This window comes from Spermophilus citellus (assembly GCF_964194105.1).
Source record: "Spermophilus citellus genome assembly, chromosome: 12".
Taxonomy (NCBI): domain Eukaryota; kingdom Metazoa; phylum Chordata; class Mammalia; order Rodentia; family Sciuridae; genus Spermophilus; species Spermophilus citellus.
Window position 1 is genome coordinate 125,210,707 of NC_138198.1, and position 21,026 is coordinate 125,231,732.

General features: G+C 37.8%; 1 pseudogene across 1 annotated transcript; it reads right to left on the bottom strand.

Annotated features, from left to right (window-relative positions):
* Positions 1-1,026: 1,026 nt before the first annotated feature.
* Positions 1,027-7,218, bottom strand: LOC308631678 (Na(+)/H(+) exchange regulatory cofactor NHE-RF3-like; annotated as a pseudogene). Its single transcript has 2 exons — positions 7,068-7,218; positions 1,027-2,406 (listed from the first exon to the last, which is right to left on the bottom strand). The product of its transcript is annotated as a Na(+)/H(+) exchange regulatory cofactor NHE-RF3-like (transcript).
* Between the last annotated feature and the right edge of the window lie 13,808 nt (positions 7,219-21,026).

Sequence of the window (21,026 nt, forward strand, 5' to 3'; positions counted from 1 at the left end):
GACTCATCTTTTAGTTTAAAAGCTAGAAACAACTGAGAGGGAAAAAAGGAAAATAATCATCAGGTTTCTGTGGCGGTAAGGATTAGAGAAAGTAACAAAAATAGAGGGCATTTGGTCTTGCAAAACCTACTTTATTCGTTGATGATGGGCAGGTATGATTTAGTGGGTGCTTTGAGCTGCAAAGGATGTGTAGCATATTATAATCTGATGTTCATATGCAGAAAAATGGGCTGAACTGAGCAGATCCACAGCTATTGTCCTGCATGGGATCTGGAAGATGGCAAATTAGAATCCTCCAGCAGTTCTCTTCTCAGTGCCAAGAAGTCTGGACTGGAGGTGCATAGTCAGACACCACAGCAATATTTTTAGGGCTTTCTGCTGCACTTGTACTCCAACAAGGGAAATGCTAGGAGAAGTTTTACTTGGCTTCCTGGAACAGGTCTATCGGTTGGCCAAAAAAAAGAAGAATATAGCTTTTTTATATTTTTCACTTTGGCAACACGTTATTCAATCAAACATTTTTTTTTTTCTTGGCAGTTTCAAGCATACTCAAAAGGCATATTAATGGCATTTATTCCAGCAACACAGCATTGCTATAAATTTTAATAGTATCTCTCAGATATTTTAATTAGCAACTCTCACATATATAGATTTATGAATTATTTTTGGTGTTCACAGAAACTATAAGAGAATCATTAGAGACATGAAGTTAAGTTGAAGCTTGGAGATCACAAAACGATCTGGCTCCTGCCTTAGATCTTCCTAAGTTGACCATAAAAATGCCATCTGTAATAGCAGCCCCTAAGACAAAGGACAAGAGCAGAGGTCATCTCTAACAGAGGGAGTAAATGGATGGCGGCTTTGAGAAAGCAGTTTCTGGATTCTTAGCAGCAATCCTATCAGCAAATGTGATTGTTTCTTGTTATCACATCTCTGTATCTTCAGAATTAGAAGAAAATTTGGGGCGGTACTGTGGGCTTCATCTTTTGCCATATGTGAGTCTTGCTTTGACTCTGCCATTATTTCTTATTTGGAATCAGGGCAGACATCCAGTTGGTCAGACATTGAGGAAACAATAGGAATGTTCTTAGCTTAGAAGTAAACATAGTCCTTATTTCCACAGACGAAGAGTGCGACTTTATTCCCCCTGCTCTGGATTCTGTCCACCACCTTCTCGTAGGTTTTATCCAACACGTTTACCACATTCATTTTGATGATGATCTCCTCATCCTCCAGCCCAGAGACATCAGCCAAGCCACCCTTTTGTACCTCTTTGATGAAGGAACCAGGTGGACCCCCAAACTACATTTAAGAGAAAACCCCAGCCATTTTAATCTTTAATCGGCCTGCGGAGTGTATGTAGGCTTATTATGATTGCTACTTCCTCTATGGTGTCTGGACTTGAGACCTCCAGAGGACCAGGGATAGGGATTGGACCCGCTTTGACAGAACCGTGAGGCATTTCTTAACTTTGATAGTAGAGAAATGGAGAAAATGAGCCAGTGCTATATGTTACCTTTCTCTTTGTCTACCACCAACAGTGAAGTCTGTCCTCGATACTGTCATGTTTGAGGGTTTCCACAGACTCACCATTAGCAGCAACTACAAGATCATTGTTCTTAAAGCCAATTGTGTTAGTGGGACTTCCAGAATCTATATCCTTGGCAGCCTGTTTCTGTTCTGGGTCTGCCTTCAGATAGAAACCACAGCCAGGGCTTCTCTTCCTCACCACAACTCAGGCCCAGTGGGACAGGAGTTTCAAACTGGTGTTTCCCTTTGGAATTGTTCCTTCTGTTCACTTCGACACTTGCCAGCTTCTTTGTCCATAAGCAGGAACAGGACATGGCTTCCTGATGTCACCTTTTCCACCACTTCCTGGTGGCTGGCATTCTCCACATTCTTTCCATTTACTTCTCAGGTGATCATCAACCAGGCCACCAGTTTTTATAGACACACCCTGAGGTATGATACCAGTCATGGACACTTCCTTTGCACCTTGGACACTTTTTAGAGAGACGCCAGAGCTGTTCCCCTCCTTCACAAGGCAGCAGAGCCGTGGCTGGATCCAAGTCTCCACTGCTTCATTCACCACAAGGACCAGTTTCTCATCATTTGAACCCAGCTTCTTCTGGATTTGACCCAACTCTTTCAAGTCTACCCATTTTTTAAGGCTTTCTCATAGGAATCTTCATCCAGAACTAGTAATGTCACTGAATTCCTACTCTTCCTAACCCGATCCACCACCAGCGTATGCTCTTCCTGTCAACAAAGATTCTGTTTATTGGAGGAACTCTGTCTCCATCCAGAAGACCAGCCTTCTCTGATGGGCTACCATTCTCTACCACCAGGATCATGTGGCCATTAGTACTACCTCAATTTTCAAGAAGAATCCATAGCTTTGCCCTTCTGGTTTGTATGGTTGGGATTGAAAGTGGAGGTGGTTTCTGTGATGAAAAATACAAATGGATAAATCCCTTGGAAAGAATATTTAACTGGAGTAAAATCCTTGTTCTCCCTCTCTTGTGCTTCTGTTCTTCCATGTTCCAATGTGGCAATGTTTGGAGAGAAGCAGGCCATAATCCAGGACTTGCTATTTCCCCAAGGGTGACTTTCACTTGAGGTTTGGACCCACATGTTCAATTAGGTACTGGACATAGATGCTTCATTTCATTGGCTCCAGGCAAACTCCTCTTTGTCCTCTGACCTCTCAATCGGACATTTCTTAGTGTAGAACTGAAGGTCCTTACACTCTTGCCTTTCTAATTTCTGACACTTAAAGAAGCAGCACTGAGTTTATTTTCAATGGAGAAGATTATTGAAAGTGTGGAAGCACTGAAGGTCTTTTCCAAGGACTTCATGCATCACTTCAATTACCTGTAATTTTTTATCCTTTACTTATTGTATATGAGGCTAATTTGCATTACTCTACATTTGTCAACATTAAATTTCATTTGCCACATGTCAGCCTACTTAAGTAGCAAATTCAAAGTGTATTAGAATATACTAGATGTAATTTGAATATCACTATTTAATAACTTTTTTCACCTAATCTCAAAATTGAAACACCCTCCAAATTAAGATGAGGCTAAATGTCTAATTTTGTTAATTGTAGTAAAATAAAGTGTAGGAGTGAAAATAATACACTGTGTAGAAGAATGCATTGAACGGGACATTTCCCCCTAGTTTTGATGGTGCTAGGGATTGAACCCTGACTGAAGAATATTTTAATTTTTAGATTTTTTTAAGTAAACAACACTAGTTTTTAAAATTTGAAATTGGCATCATCATTTGAAGGTCTAAGAATCAAGTAAAAATTGTTAATACTTATCAATTGCATTAAATAAACTGTTAAAATAACAATAAATTGGGGCTGGGGATGTGGCTCAAGCGGTAGTGCGCTTGCCTGGCATGCGTGCGGCCCGGGTTCGATCCTCAGCACCACATACCAACAAAGATGTTGTGTCCGCCGAGAACTAAAAAATAAATATTAAAAAAAAAAAATTCTCTCTCTCTCACTCTCTCTCCTCTCTTACTCTCTCTTTAAAAAAAAAAAACAATAAATTGGCAAAAGCAGTAAATTATTACCTTTGAAGTTTACTTCAATTATAATTAAGAAAGAAAATTATTGTTATCAAAGAAAATTGTAAGAGAGTCATTGAGCAAAAGTGGTAACAAAGCAATCTGAAAACAGAAATCTTTGAGTATATACAGTTAAAGTTGTAAAGAAATTAATATTTGTGGAATGAGATGTTGTCAGTTTTGAGAAGAAGGATGTGGGAAAATGTGCTACCAGCATATTTTGCTGTGTGAATGTTTTCAATTGCAATTTAAGGCTACTTTGCAATTTAAAGTATTTATACAGGATATATTACTGCATTGATACAGGAGAAGCTTGTATTGATAGACTGTTCTTGGAATGAGCTCAAGATAATACATTTAAAAGATTAAGAGAATCCATAAAAATATGTCAACAACTTAGAAGAATTCATAAATAACCATAAATAGAATAAAGTATATGAACTCAATAGGTATATATTCTGGAGCCTTATTATATATTTCAAATACTATTAAATTTTGATCAGAGGTGAATACAACACATTTTACCAACACATACTTCCCCCAAAGATTTGAAAGCAGTGATTCAAAACAGTGTTTTTGTTCTTCTGTTCAGAGCAGCATTTTTTATAATACACAAAAGAAGCAAACCAACCATTTACTGACATGTGAGTGGGTCAGCTATAATATATGTATACATGTGAAATTAGTCATGAGAAGTTTATCAATTTATTATTCATATTATTATTCAGCTTTTAAAAAGAAAGGGAATTCTGACATATGCCACAACATAATAAAGGTTAAAATATCCTGCTAAATGAAAAACTGCTTACAAAAGGGCAAATGGTGTAGACTCCATTTCCTGAGCAGTGAAATTCACATATTAGAAAAGTAGAGTGGCAGGTGCCAGGCTTGGGAAGGATGCATAGAGAATAATCTGTTGAGCACAGTTTCAGTGTTGCACAATGAGAAACACTGTATAGACAAATAGTGTGATGGTTGCATAGTAATTTGACTCTATGTCACTGAACTGCTCATTTCAAAATGATTACAATATTAATTTTATTATGTGTATTTTACATTTAACACACCAACTTTGTCAATATTTATACATTTGTATCATTAACTTCATGATAGCTTAATGTTTAAAAAGTGTATCATAAAAAAGGAAAAGAAGGAAAATTTCATTTTATGATATGATATGAATTCATATTTTATAATTGCTGGTGCAATTCTTAAAAGCACAGAGGAGAACAACAGATATAAATTAAAATGATTAAAGGCTAATTTAATTCAATTGATTGTGAATATAAAGAAAAATCCTGACACCAACATTTAATTTGAGAAGGATTTAATAATTGGGTTGGCCTAGAATGACATTTCTACTCTCATTGTCTTTTCATGAATGTTGGTGAAAAGAACTTAAATGTGTTGATAAATTTGCCAAAAATACCATAGCAGCATGTGCATTTTGAAAATTTTAACTACATATTTTAACTTCTAAATATTTGGCTTTGCAATTTTAGAATGTAATTATTTTTAAAAAAGAGTATCATTTTGAATGTTCTTAATTTGCAATCCTCTATACTTTAGCTTAGATAATTATATTTTAGCTTTATGTTTTCCTAATACACGTATTAAGATATCACAACATTTGAAATAGCTTGAATTCCTAACTTTAACACTTTATAACTATATTACTCATGGCAACAAAGTGATGAAAAAATATTTAAGTATGTCATTGAAGACGCCACAAACAAGCAAAATCCAGGGTCATGTATATATGACCCCATATTTTTTTTAAGAGAGAGTGAGAGAGAGAGAGGGAGAGAGAGAGAGAATATTTTTTTTTAATATTTATTTTTTAGTTTTCAGCGGGCACAACATCTTTGTTGGTATGTGGTGCTGAGGATCGAACCCAGGCCGCACGCATGCCAGGCGAGTGCGCTACCGCTTGAGCCACATCCCCAGCCCCCCATTATTTTTAACTAAAACTTTTGCAGCCATTGATCCACACTTGATTAATTTCTATGTGTTGTTTGTTTTAGGGATCTTATATCATGCTTTCAATGTGAATGTGCATTTGCTTCAGCACTCGTTGTGAAGAAACAATTCTTCCCCCACTGAACTGTCCTGGAAACTTGTCAAAAATCAATTGGTCATGGATGCAAAAATTCATTTCTGAACTCTCAAATCTATCCTATTGACCTATAGGTATTATGGTGCTAGGTCACAGCTTTTTGATCAATTTATCTTTGCAATAACTTTTAAAATCAGGAAGTATGATTCCTCTAACTTTTCTATTCACTAATATTTTTGCTCTCATTCCCACTTCAAATTGCTGTGAATGAAATCATCAGGTTTACCATTTCTAAGAAAAGGATATTAGATATTTGATAGGGATTTTTCTGAATATATAAATAACTTTGGAGAGTATTGCCTCTTAATGTTACTAAGTCTTCTAATCCAAGAAAGAAAGCAAGTTACCTTTTTTTTTATGTTTAGGTTTCTTTTAATTATCTTTAGAAATGTAGTTTTCAGTGCAAAAGCCTTTCACCTCGTTGGTTAAATGTATTCTTAGGTGTTTTATTTTGTTCTTTCCAGTTCTAGTATAAACAGAAGGTTTTATTACATTTTACAAATTATTCGCTGCTGGTTTATAAGAAAAAAACATATTATTTTATGTTGACCTTACATCTTGCAACCTTGATGCATGTGTTAATTAGTTCTAGTGAATTTCTTATATCTTAAAGAATTATTTGGATATATATGTGTGTGTATATACACACACACACACACACACATATATATATATATATATATATGTCCCCCCCCCCTCTCTCTCTCGAGACATGGAAATATATATCCATATATCTATGGACATATATATCCATATAGATATGGATATATATCCATATAGATATGGTTATATATATATATATATGTGTGTGTGTATATACACACACATATATATCGAGAGAGAGAGAGAGAGATTCTCAATTTATCAATTATTCTCAATTCTGTCCTACTGACCTGTAGGTCTTATTGTGCTAGGTAGAGAGAGAGAGAGAGAGAGAGAGAGAGAGAGAGAGAGAGAGAGAGAGATTTTTTTTCTCTTGGATCTTCTAATATCCCACAGAATATAAGCTGTAAAAATAGACACCCTTGTCTTCTCACTGATCTTAAAGGCAGCTCTTTCATTCTTTCATCTTTGAGTATGATGTTAGCTGTGAATTCTTCATAACTATCCTTTGTCAAATTGAGGAAATTCCCTTTTATCCTTGTACTTTTATCATAAAAAGATGTTGGCTTTTGTCGGAGGTTTTTTCTGTGTTAAGTGAGGTAATTTTGCCTTGGAAGTTTCTTCCCTGATCACTCTATTAACATGGCTTAGAACATTGATTTTGGTGTGTTGAACCACTCTTGCATTCCTGCTATAAATCCCTTTTAGTTCTGTTATGTAATCCATATGCTATTAAGGTTTGGATCTGCAGTGTCCCCCAAAGACTCACGTGTTGGAGGCTTGGTCCTCAGTGCAACAATGTTCAGGGGCTGAGCTTTGGGGAAGTGATTAGATCCTGAGGGTTCTGATCTCATCAGTGCATTAATGACATTATTGGGAGGTGGAGGAGACTGAAGGAGGTGAGACGTCTTTGGAGACATTGGGTCACTTGAGGCCTGCAGTGGTATATCTTGTCTCTGGTCCTATGCTGTCTCTCTGTTGGCTGGCTGGCTGCCTTGGAGTGGGCAGCTTTCCTATCCACTCACTTGTGCCATGATGCTCAGCCCCACCTCAGGCTGAAAATGATTGTGCTCGCTGACCATGGACTGAACCCATGAGCTAAATCAATCTTTTCTCACGTATTCATCACAGCAACCTAATACACATGCTGGTGGATTCAGTGTGGCCAGTTGCTGAAGATTTTTGCAAATATATTTATAAAAGCTATTCTTCTTTAGTTTTCTTTTTTTATTTTTGTCTGGCTTTGGCAACAGGATCATTCTGGCTTCATAGAATAAGTTACCAAGTATTCTTTTCTCTTCTTCCTTTTGGAAGACTTTCAAAAGGATCAGTAAATATTTAAATGTTTGAAAATGTTCATCAATAAAGCCATGTGGCCCTGGACTTTTATTATTCTTTATTACCCATGTAAGGATACAATACTACTGCCCAGCTCATGAGTGGATCTGCATAATAAGAGGGGAATTACTCTTGCTGGGAAAGGTTCCAAGTTGTGAACGTAGTTACCAAGATCATTTATCAAAAGATACTACCTCAGGTTAGAATATACCTGGAATCATGTCTAATGGAGAACCACTAGATTGTGACATCAAAGGAGAGAGATTTAAAAATGAGGGTCAATGAAGTCTAGGAAAGAGGCAAATGGAAAGACATATGGAAGTTAACAAAGAATGTGAAGGTCTCATCCATGCTTACAATACCTCATTTTATAAAAGAGGCATCCATGTCACAGGTTGTCCAGGTGTCTCCATTAGTTTATGTCATCCAGAGCTGGCCCTAGACTCCCAAAGCTATGCAAAAGGCCCATGCACAAAATGTCCCAACAGCCACAAAGGAGGACATTCATAAAAGTAGCAGTGCATGCTCCATCATGATAGCCCTCTAATGCTGATTCTACATACCAGGAGGAATATCAATAACATCAAGATGGGAAATGGCACCATCTCTTTAGGATACCATCCTGCCACTAAATGGCTGGTTGATTACATCACATTTCCACTATGGAGGGAAAATTGATTATAAAAATTGACAATTACACTCTGAACAGAATTTGTACTGTATCCACTATTTTTAGCAGCACAATAATCAGAGAGCTCAAAGAAATCAGTATACTGATATTTGGATCCTATGACTATGTCTTCCAACAAAGAAGTCTATTTCAAGGTGAGTAAGTTTCAATGACCACAATAATTATCATATCACTGGCATGCATCAAATAGGATACATAAATAAATGACTATTGAGGGGCTGCAGCTATAGCTCAGTGTTAGAGCGCTTGCCTAGCATGCATAAGGCACTGGGTTCCAACCTCGGCATCACATAAAAATAAAGAAATAAAATAAAGGCATTCTGTCCATCTACAACTACAAAAAATTTTTAAAAAAAGAACCGGCTATTGACTGTGCCAGATGGATTATGCCACCGTGTTCTAATATACTGGGCTCCAGCATGTTATAAAGAACCAGAAAATGAAGGTGGGAAGAGTAACAATGCCTCTTACCATCAATCCTACCGAAAAACCACGAGTGTGTTCTTCCCATCTCTTCATCCTAGACTTTGCTAAATTGTGGCTCTTGGCTGTTGGGTGTGAGAGTGTCTGAGAAGCTTCTCACTAAGTGTTCTGAAGTAGCTAAAGTTATGATTCCCACGTAGAAACACCGAGTCTTCATGCGGGCAGACCAGGAAGCAAAGGGAAGCATTACCACGGTGGTTTAGAAAACCAGAATGAACTTCTGTGGTACTAGGGGGAGGTCTGTACCTCGGGATACCCTGCGGCATAGTCTGGGGTCCCTTGCCTAGTGATAATCACAGTATTTGTTGACCAACAGTTAGATTAGCAAATCTTGACCCTCTCCTGGGGAAAGATGTGGGTCACCTGGCAGGAAAACAATCAAGGCAGCAGAAGGTCAACCATGGGCGAGGAGCAACAAGAGATGGTTATCCTTCTCCATCACTGGCCTGGTCCCAATGACCCCACAATCTCTCCTCTCCTCTGCTCTCCTCTCCCCTCCCCTCCCCTTTCTTCCCCTTCCCTCCTCTCCTCTTCTCTCCTCTCCTCACCTCCCCTCTCCCTCCCTCTCTCTCTCTCCTCTTATTCAGTCTCCACTTGTTCCTTCTGTTAGTGATTCTAGCACTGGTACAAAGAGCTAGAGAGAGAGTGCATTTACTGTGATTTCTAAGTGGATTGAGCAGTGCAGGGTGGGAGAGTGGGAGGGATGCAGGGGAGCTTATGGGTGCCAACATTTCTTTCCTTACCTGTGCTTCATAGACCCCGCTCTTCTGTGGGATTCCCTCTAGAAGCCTTCCTTGTGGCTTTGATCTATTAAGATTTTGCTGGTTTGCAGGACACTGCTTTCTGGGCATTTATGGCGTGGAAGGTCAGGCTGGTTCCCGTAGCTGGAGGAAACCCCTAAAGGGGAAGAAGATCTGTCAGTAAATACTCAGGCCATTATTGTCCAGAGAAGTTTTGTGATGAATTATGCACAGCTCCTCAGAGCTCTAAGGTGGAGTGAGCCGTACTGTCCTCCAGTGCCTGCTGTGGGCCACACGCTGTGGGGGCCGACTGCTCCTGCCTTTCTCCTCTATGGTCCCTCAGGCTTTCTCTCTCTCTCTGACCTGAATCGCCTCCCACAGAAACATCTCACGTGCAAGTCCTTGTCCCTTGGCTTCTTTCACATTCACCCAAACTAAGTCAAAGTGTGCACACACACTTCTCTCTCCAAGAAATTACCCCATCTTCTCTTTTACCAGCCAGTCTTCCATAGTTTCAATGATGCACCTTCAAAGCATATTTCCAAGTAGCAGCACCTTGGAATCCTCAGATAGAGCACTCTCCAATTTTTCACTTCAAAAAATATCACTTAATTAAAAACCTTTTTCTTTATTTTTTGGCTTTTTAAAATATTTGCTTTCAGGTTTACTTATATTTAAACCTCTCACATAATTTATCAAAGTGTTTGGCAATAGCTGTTGAATAAATGACCCAATGTGAGTAAATGAATAAATATTTCATACATCCCTAATAAATATTTCATACATCCCTAATATGCTCCAATTCATGTAGAATTAAGAGGGTATAGCTCATATTAAGTGTTCTCACCAAAACATGCAAACAAACAAACAAACAAAAAACCCAAAACGTCCCAAGTAAACTTTTGGAGGTGAATATGGTGATGATAACATGAATATACACATATATTTGAATATGCATTAGTTAAGTGCAGTTATTTATATATCATTTATACTTCACTAAAGCTTGGAATATAATAAAGTTTGAGATTTTCAATGATTCTTTGTGTCTTTAGAATTCTAGAGGGAATTGCAATGAAAACACCATGTTATAATTTCCCTTGAATAAATTATGTTCTCTGTACCCTTATGTACCAATTTAATACGAAGTTAGATTAATGACTTTTTTAGTTTTATTTTAAGCAAAAGGATATTGATTGATTTTGGAACAATGCCTAGCATTAAACATTATGTTATAGAACTGAAATTATACTAAATAAGAAATATTTATTAAATTTATACCTATTAAAATATGCTAGGATGAAACTGATTTCAAAGATAATGGTCACATGGAGTGGAAGATGTCATTCCATTTTGTACTGCAGGTGTTAGTTAACCAATATAATTAAAAATACATTGAAAGAACAGAAACAGGAAGAAAAATGTAAACAGGCTATTTAGAGTATGAAGTGATTGGTGCACCAATATTATGCATTAGATACATAACAATACATGCAAAAATACATATATATGCTTGTTACCTTTGCTATTTTATTGGGGATGCTCTTTGTTGAGGTATATTTCAAATTGCACAGTGAGAGCTATGGGTACCACTAAAGTGCACCCGTGATGCCAGTGCCCCTTGAATGCAGAAACTTGCCATTTGGGGTGTAAATGGTGCAATAATGTCACAGACTTCTGGGAGTAGAGAAATCAATCAATATGTTGGTTCCATAGCAGAGGCACCCTGGGATTCCTCTGACAAGTGGTGCAATCTCCCATTTTCTCTCTTGTTCCTCTACAACTCTATTCAAACTTTTCAATAGAAAGCCTGGCCAAATGCCACAGAAGGAGGAAGAGAAAAAGTAAGAAAAAAAAGTAGAAGTCAAATGTTAGAAAATAAAAGTAACAATGAATGTGAACTCCCTGACCTTAAATAAAAGGGAAAAAATGTACAAAGTGTGGTGCTCAACAAAGCCTTGCTAGAATAAAGGAAGCTTGGCTCACTGCCTGTGCGGTCCCTTAACAGATCAGATTTAACTGCCAGTACTTTCTTTGTACATTCTGCATTTCACTGCAATCCTAGGTCCATAATCAGCTTTCCCAAGCATCTGATGGCGTTCAAATCAACTAGATACAACCAGGAATATTCTGGTAGTCTAAATCACACATTGTACTGGAACATTTTGGGAAGAAAATGATCAGATTTTCCAAAGAAATGATAAAGGATTACAACTTTCAAAATAATACAATATAATAAGAAGAAAGCTCTTTATTCTCTAAAATTAAATTATTCTTTCTTTAGCCTTCTTCATTTAATATTATGTACTTTATTTTGAAATTTTGAATTATCTTCCAAATTTAATGAAATGTGCAAAAATACTTAATTTCAGAAAAATCTTATATAAGCATTATATTAAAATGTGTATTCTTATTATGACAATTATTTATTTGGAAAAAATAGAATGTGAGTTCCATTTATGTTAAGGAATATGGAATTGGATTTTTTTTTTTTTTTTGAGATGAGTTCATACAAGGAAAAGCACAGATCTCAAGAGTGAAATTCAGTTCTTTTCCTTATTTCTCTACCAGGCCTCTCCCTTGATAAAGAAGCTGTGTTTGACAGCCTTTGCTCATCTGGGTAGGAGCCCATAGTCATTCCATGACCAGAATACATTGTTGTGATTGGCTCCACCATATGTTAATTTTGCCTGTTTATGAACTTGATGTAGGTGGGAATTTAGTCAGTATTACATGAAATTCATCCCCATTACTATGTCAGGATAATCTTCTAAGGAATTATCAATAGCACCACAAACTTCTGGTCTTTATAGAAAGAGTGTTTTGAATCTGGATTTGCATACATCCCATTGAACAGTTTGGTAAGCATTGACACATGAAAACACCTGAGAAACAGTCACCAAAGCCAAGTTATAAGCATATCCAGCACCCTCATGCTATCCCATGGTGTGACTTATCCCTGCCATCCCTAGGAAGCCACTGATCTACTTCTGGCAGAGCTGTGGGCCAATGTGCTTCTATTATTTTACATAGAGGAATCATCTGGACATCTGTAAGTTTTGTATGTTGTCTTCTGTCAGTATAATTGCATTAAGATTAACCCTTGATGTTTGATTTATTCACAATTATTTTTTACTTTTTATTATTGAGAAGTATTCCAATATGTTTATGCAGTACACACACACACACACACACATACACACACACACACATTCATTCACCTACTAATGCACATTTGAGTTGTTTCAGTTTTTTCACAATTGCAAATAAAACTCTCTGGACATCTATATACACATTTTTGCATGGACAAATGCAATAAATTTTCTTGACTAAACATGGAGGAGTAGAAGGGCTAAGGTGTTTGTATATACACAATTAATTAATGATAAACTTTCTGCCTCTTTTCCAAGTAGCTTTAATTTACACATTTCTAATGAATAATGTGATAATACTATCCAATGGGCTTTTTATCATTTGTACAATGCCTTGTCTAAGAGTTCTACTTAAATACTTTGCCATCTGTAACTAGATTGACTTCATTTTTTTAAATTATGAGAGTTCTTTTCATAGTTTGGTTACACATATTTGTCAGAAGTGTGCTTCTTTCTTTCAGTGAACCACCTTTTTATTTATCAGAAGTGTCCTTTGCAAAGAAGAATGATTTAATTTTTATTAATCCCAATTTTTTTAACATGGTACCTACCTTTAATTGCCTATATAAGGAATTTTGACAGTCCCGTGCACTTTCTGTCATCAATATTCTATTTTCATAAAGTGTCTATTTGGATTTCATGAAATGGGCAACTTTCTATTGTTTTGTTTATTTTCTGATTATTGAGTATCCTCAGTTTTTCAGGTACTCTGACTGACTGTTATTTTGGTGGGTTTTCATCACTGTGACCCAGACAGACAATAACCATTTAAAAGGAGGAGAGAGCCATCTGGCCCTGCAGTGGCAGGGGGTTTTAGACCATGGTCTGATGACTGCATGGGTTTAGGTCTCACTGCAGCAGAACGTGGGGGCAGGAGGCTGTGGCAGAGGCAAGCCCCTGGCTCGTGGCACCAGGAACCCGACAAAAGGAAAAAGGGACAGAGATGAGTTCTATCCCCAGGAGTCACGCCAGAGACCGTCAGCCTCTAGTGTCCACCTGTGTGCATTTTCCACCACCTCCCACTAGTCCTGTTTATTATCAACCCATCAAGTGGGCTGACCCATTGATGAGGTCAGAGCCTTTCAAGGTGCAATCAATTTCCGAGACCCCCATCCCTGAACATTGCTGCGTTGGAGACCAAACCTTCACGGCATGAACCGACAGGGGGCGCTCCAGAACAGAACGTCATTGTTTTCGGAATCTCTGACAACATCTTGGATTGTGGGCGTGATTGCATAAACCTGCTTTATTTTCTCTCTCTCTCTCTCTCTCTCTCTCTCTCTCTCTCTCTCTCTCTCTCTCTCTTTTAAACACTTTCTTCAGGCAATAAGCTGTGACAATGATAGGACAAACCTTGTTGGTCTCCTGTAACATGTCTTTGCTAATTGACACTCCCCTCTTAGAAGAACCTATTCACCTCCCTTTTTAGTTCCTCTCCCGGGATCATAGAGTAACTAGTGCCAACCTGAACACAAATGTGACAAATCCACCATCAGATGGAATAGCAACTGAAAACTGTCCCCTCTGCCTGTCCATCTTTGCAGGGGGTAGTATGAAGCTCTACAAATAGCCTTCCTTAGGTGTTTAATCTATTTTGAACTCATACTACACAAAGAGAACTGCCTTATATCCTTAGAGTACAATTACTTTTGCATTTATTTTATTTTTTTCTACTATGTGCCCTTTTAGGATTTTTTTTTTTGTACCTTGTTGAAAAAAAAATCTGGAAATAGCTGTTTTGACTCAGGAAAATCCTGTGGTTTCTCAGGATGTAAGTTGCAAAGTCCATCATATTTGGGGTCTTCCTCATTTGTTTCCCCTCTTTCATTGCCACTTCGGGGGCCCAAACAAATATCAGCAACAGGACAGAGAAAGATATGAGGCTTTCAGAATATCTTGGCTTAGCCGTAGTTTCTGCATTGTGTCTTGGTATTAAAGACCTATACACCATGTAGCCCTGTCAGAGCCTGTAGATGATTGAACCTGAAGGATGGTTTCAAGTTAATTGAAAAGTATAGCACCTGGGTTGACAGAGCAGCAGTTTATTATGCACAAACTCAACTGTTGAATGAATTGAGAATTTTCAGAAAACGGTTCATTCTCTTCCATTCAAAACAAATGAGTAAAAGCCAATACCAAAAACTTCTTTACTAATTTAGGCAGAAATCTCTGATTAGGATTATTAAAATGCCTTGTCTTCTATACACAGAAGAAACACACACACACACACACACACACACACACACACACAGGACTTTATTACTTTAATAGTAGACACAATTTTGAGTTGGGACTCAAAAGTCTCAAACTCTGAAATAGTAAGTAGCACTTCCATTAGTTGTCATTCAGACATTACGCATAACATAAAATTTAAACAAATGCCCATTTATGATCACAAAGCTGCTTTGGCATTCAGCCATAGCCCAGACAGGTTGTCTGCTCCTGATTGTCTCCAGGGCTGCAATCAAATCATCCCCGAGGCCCAGGGTCTCTAGTGAAGGCACTGCTGAAAGTGGATCCAGATTGCATGTGTGGGTTTGGGTGGAGTTCCTTCCTGAAGGGCAGCTGGGCAGAGGGCCATATTTCCCCTCTGACTATGGAGCAAGGCATTGAAGTTTCTTGAGATGTGGAGCTCCTGCACATGGTAGCTCTCCTGCTGCCCAGGAGGGGAGGCGTGTGCTAGCAGGAAGGAAGCCTAAGTCCCTGTAACTGGTTCCCAGGACCTGATGCCATCAGCCCTGCCTCACTCCATGGTGAAAAGAATCTGCACAGTTCAAGTTCATTTACAGAAGTAGGACTCTGACCCACACCATGCACATACTTCCCCAGAAGATCAACCTCCCTTCTCACCACACACACACACACACACACACACACACACACGCAAAATCAAGATAAGTATTTGAGGTGACACATGTGTTACTTACCTGATATAGCCATTTCACAATGCATATGAAGGTCAAAACATCATGCCATATACATATATATATATATATATATATATATATATATATATATATGTACATATACATATATATTTATAAAATAGTTATATACTTTGATTCAGTTTTCTATAATCATAATTATACATATATAATTATATATATAATTGTTATTTTATATATATATATATATATATATATATATATATATATACACAATTGTAAAAGTACAGGAAGCCAATCTATAGTCCAACCTCTAAGAAACAAGACAGCTATCTCCAGTGACAGTCTTGGAAACTGAAGAGTCATTTCTGTATTGATCAGCCCCACATGGCCAGGACTAGATTACTACTAGCTGACAGATTCCTTCATGTTTAAACTTGTGACCAACCAGGGACAGCTGATTCCACACCCCCAGCCAATCTCACAGGCTGCAGCACTTCTTGTCACCAGGCTACAGCCCCCCATGCCAGTGCACCTCACCAGGGAAGCTGGGGCCTCCCCTTTCCATGTGGAGCGCTCAGTGCCTGCCTGCTTCTGAGTCTCTGCCAAAACAGAGGGGATGCTGGCTGACGCCCTGCCGCAGCAAGCTCAGAGTGAACCGCTGCTGTTTTTCTGTGTGGTTTATGTCACACCCTATGCAAGGGGAGAAGAGATCATGCAGCTGGGGACACGAGGGTATGGGACTCGACTCGGGGGACCATCTTAGACATCCAAGCACTACAGGACTGAGGCCGGTTTTCTAACCACTCACTCCGACACAGTTTTTCTTTGCTTCCAGGCATTCTAGTCTGAGGTGATCATTCAATTCTATATCTAGAGTTCAAAAATGTGATGCCGGTTATTTCATTTGTTATGCTCCTTGAGGCCAACGAATTCCTGAAGCAGGAAAGGGTTGGAACAGTGCTACCACTCTAAAAGCTTCAATTCCCATGTGTATTTTACTCTGAGTCCCCAAACCCATCAAATGTGTGCTTTCACCATATGTCTCCTAAAAGTGAGAACTGTTTTCTGTTCATCTCTTGTTCAAGTAAAGATGGCTTCCAAAGTTAAAGGGTCTGGTCCTTTAGGTTCTCCTCAAATTTTTCATTCATATCAAACTTAGACTCTGACTTAGAAATTACATCTATGAAATTTAAACCTATTGTTAAGTTCCAATAAATGCAAGATAATTAGCTATGAAAAGAAGTAGCCCTCAAAATAGAAAACTGAATCAGAGTTTGAATCACCAACCATCTGGGGTCACCCGTACCTGCATGGGTAGCATCCCTATCCACTGAGAGTCCTTATCTATCTTTATGTCCTCATGGCAATCACTTATGCCTTCCTAGCAAATGGCCACAGGATGCCTCTACTACAAGGGCATGGTCATCTTGACCAGGGAACAAGTGCTCTGGAAGGAAGGGACACGCTGCCATTCAGCCAATGCACTCTGCAGGGGCCTCAGAGAATCCCGTGCTGAGAAGAGAGGACTGTGTGGAGCACAGGCAGCACTGAAGCCCCACAGGCAGAATGCTTTCAGGAAGAATGCGTGAGAGACTAGGTTAACTAAGAGAGGCGATCACGTCCAGGAGGCCATCTGAGAAGTGTGCACGTGGCCCCGGAAGAAGCGATAGCAGCAGTGGTAGGGTCTCCAGGGAACTAGCTAGGCTGTATCCACAGGAGCCTGTCCCCCCAAACACAGTGGAGACTGGCAGCAGGGCAGCAGTCTGTGTGCTCCGCGTTTCCCTGGGCATCATGGAGGACACCCGGCCCACTCAGAGTCCTCTGAGCCCCACTTCTCCCTTAAAATCTGCAGTGGCGTCATCACATGGCCAAGGTGGAACAAGGAGGAGCCAAGGAAACAAAGGCTCAAGACCCCGGTGCCCAGCGAGCCCAGCGTCCTTACTGCTTTCCTTGTTCATCGGTGCAGACTAGGGAACCGGACAGCCGGCCTGCTTGACCCTGTTGCTGCTGGTCTGCGGGAGCCCTTTAGCTAAGTGGCCCTTCTTCTTCCTAAGAAAGGTGAAACTGTCGGTGGAATCTAACTACTTAAGTTTGATGGGTCTAACTTCAGCATGCACTGAAGAGGGCATATTAGAATAAATAATACCAGGAGAGAGATATTGCATAAAACACATCTTTCCAAAAGTATCTCTACTTAATATTATTATGTACATAAGTGTCCCACTATATCATTTTTAATTAGCTAAATTAATCTCATTTTATGGAAGGAACACAATTTAACCTTATTGTTGGCTGTAAGTTGATATTAATTTATTGTAATAGTGTGCTTTATAATAAAAATCTTGGATTAATATTTTATACACACACTGTTTCCTTTTGAAAAAGTAGGTTTATTGGTTGAAAGTTATGTCAGTTTTTGAGAAGAAGTTGTGTATTAGCAGCAGTTCATTACTCTAAAATGTTTATGTCAATTTATACTCCCAATATATTCCTATTTAGTTACTTGCTGATTATTAACAGATGCTATTATTTTGTCCTTTTTACTTTTTGATTTTCTTATATTTTGTTAATTTTCACATGTATTTAACATTTCTTGGTTATTAATTAGGCTGGAATTTTTTTTTTTTTTTTTGGTGTTGTGGTGTTGAACATTTCTTTATAAATGATGTCACCTTCTCCTCGTATTCACATTTTCCTGTTGGAGATCTTTTGACTTTTCTAATTAGCCCTTTAAGAAATCTTTTTTAAATTGTTCAAGAATATTTTAAACTTTTGCTTGCCTCTAAGCTTTCTGTTATTGCCTCTAATATTTCTACATTTTTAATATTCCAATTTGAATAGTTTTCAGCAACATCAATTTGTGCATGTAAATGGTTCATGCGGAGATCTGTCAGACTCACCTGTTGTGTGAGGCCACTGGCTCTTCTTCCTGGTAGGAGGAGGAGCTCACAACTTCCATCCTGCCTTCCATTTCCAAGTTACGGCAGATTTATTTCATCTACTAGCTCATGCACTGATTTTTCTATTTGTTATGAACTCAATATGGAGAGGAAGGCATTATTTATTTTACTGGATCTCAGAATCCAAACACGTATGTCCATATTTTCTCAGATTTTGATAAATTTTCTAACTATTCAAACAACTCTCAAATGTAAAATCCTGGAGGGGTACACTTCTGCTGGCATGGTTTCATCTCAATGACAGAAATTAATTAGGAGATCTTGGAAAAGGATTACTCAGAAAAGGTGACACACGCATAAGGTGAAATTTAGGGACACTCTATTCCCTTGGTAATTCAGTTTTGCAAAACAAAAGCTGGCATATAAGAGGTGAGGTAAGAAGTTAACATAATGAGCCAATAGCAAATTCACTTAGATTGTATACTCCTGTCTGTAGACTCTCCCAGTTACATTTTCTGCTAATTTTCTTATACAATGAGAACATACATTTGTTTTCTCATGTAACATACCAATGCCATTCTTAATGTAGAAGCATAAAAAATTGTGTTGCAAACTTTTTCTCAGATAGGTCTAATTTATGAAAAATACAAAAATGACATACTATGATTCAGAGGAATTAATATTAGCTCCATCTCAAAATAATAAAGAACTTTAATTTACTATCAGTTTTTATTTGCATATGTGAAAAAATAATAGAATTGTCCACGATAATATCATAAATTGTAGCCTTGGGGATTTTTATGTTTATGTATTGGATTGGGAACACAATCTAGCAAGAGCTGAGATAGAACAGTCAACAGCATGTCAGGTTAAGATGGGTCCTTGGTGTTCATGAACCTCAGCATGTCCCTGGTTTACAGTGACCTTGCTCTCTATCCACAGGTCTCCCTTGGCTTGGCTTCTGCCCAGCTGTGGCTGTGCTCACCTCCAACTGGGGGGAGCAGCTCAGGCTTCCCCAATGTCCTCATGTTCCTTGGTCCAGGGACTCTTCCAGGTCATGTTCTCAGAGCGTTAGGAGAACTGCAAGAGGGAAAGCAAAGGGGCATGTGTTGAAGTTCACTCTCATCTTCATGTTCTGGGTCTTCCTGGTACTTTGGTCAGAGAACATCACAGCCGAGCTTTGTTTTTGTCACCTACTCTAAGTGTATGTGACAAGAAAGTAAAGAATTGGGAACAATAATATTATCTACCAATGTAGAATCTGGAATGTTAGGAATCTAAGTGAATGCTTTATAGAATATTTTATTTTTTTAAAAAAAATATCAAATATTCTTAATAAATTTCATTGGGTTAGAAGATGATTATAGTTGAAGTAGACAGGACCCACTCAATATCTGGTTCCCAAATTCACTTTCATTTCTTCTATATATTAACTAAGTAGACCTTTACTCATAGTTAAAGACATGTTTCTTCCTTAAACTTCAATACATTTAGGAATCTATCACATATTACTTTCCGACATTTCTTAGGCATTTTGCAAACTTTGAATGCTATATTTTGCATTTTTTTCTAAAGCTTATGTAAAATATTTTAAAGTATTATTTTGTTTTTCTTTAGGATTCCTTACCATTCTCCAATTTATCTAAAAGTCTACATTTTGCAAGAATCTGAGAGGAACATATAAATTATGTCCCCTGAAAAATGCTTAACATTTCCCTATGGTAAATACAAAATTTGTCCATTCAGCACATAGATTTTTAAGAAACTATATGTAAGTTTTGCTTTGTTTGTCTCCTAATATGAAATGATAAGTAATTACATCCACTTCTTCATAATATGGACACTATGTAGTGTTAATAATCTTCTCAAATAGGGTCAGAGCCCCTGAATTCAAAATCCAGCTCCATGGCTTACTGTGTTGCTTAGATGCCAAGACATCTCTGTCCCACGAAATCATATAATGAGAATGCTAATGTGTACTTCAAACTGCTTTTGTGGAGATTTTTATGAGATTTCTTATGCAAATAGCTGGAATGGAACACACTTAATTGGTCATTTTAATATTAAATCAAAATTGTCTTTGACATTTAGGAATAACATGAAAGCTGAAATTTAAAATTACCTGCTGATGTAATTATATATTTATATAGTGATTGTTTCACTTGACTTTTTTGCTAAATATTATAAGTCCCATAGGCAAGTCCATGCTGATCTCAGTAAGAAAGAGAGCCCTTCACACAGTGTGAAAACACTACATTCAATGTGAACAAATATGATTACAAAAATTGAGAAATAAGCAAAACCCAATCAAGAATGTCTATGTCAAATCTTCATTCAGTAACATATGTTTATAAAATAATATACAAGATGAAGAAAAATAATAAATGGGGATACAGGAATTTTTAGTGTACTTCAAGTCTTCATGGAAATCAGTTACCTTTTTGTAACTAAAGTAAAAAAAAATAATGTTTGAGAGGAAAAAACTGTTGGAATAAAAGTATTTAAATCGTGTAATTTAGGGAAAAATCAAAATAAAGCA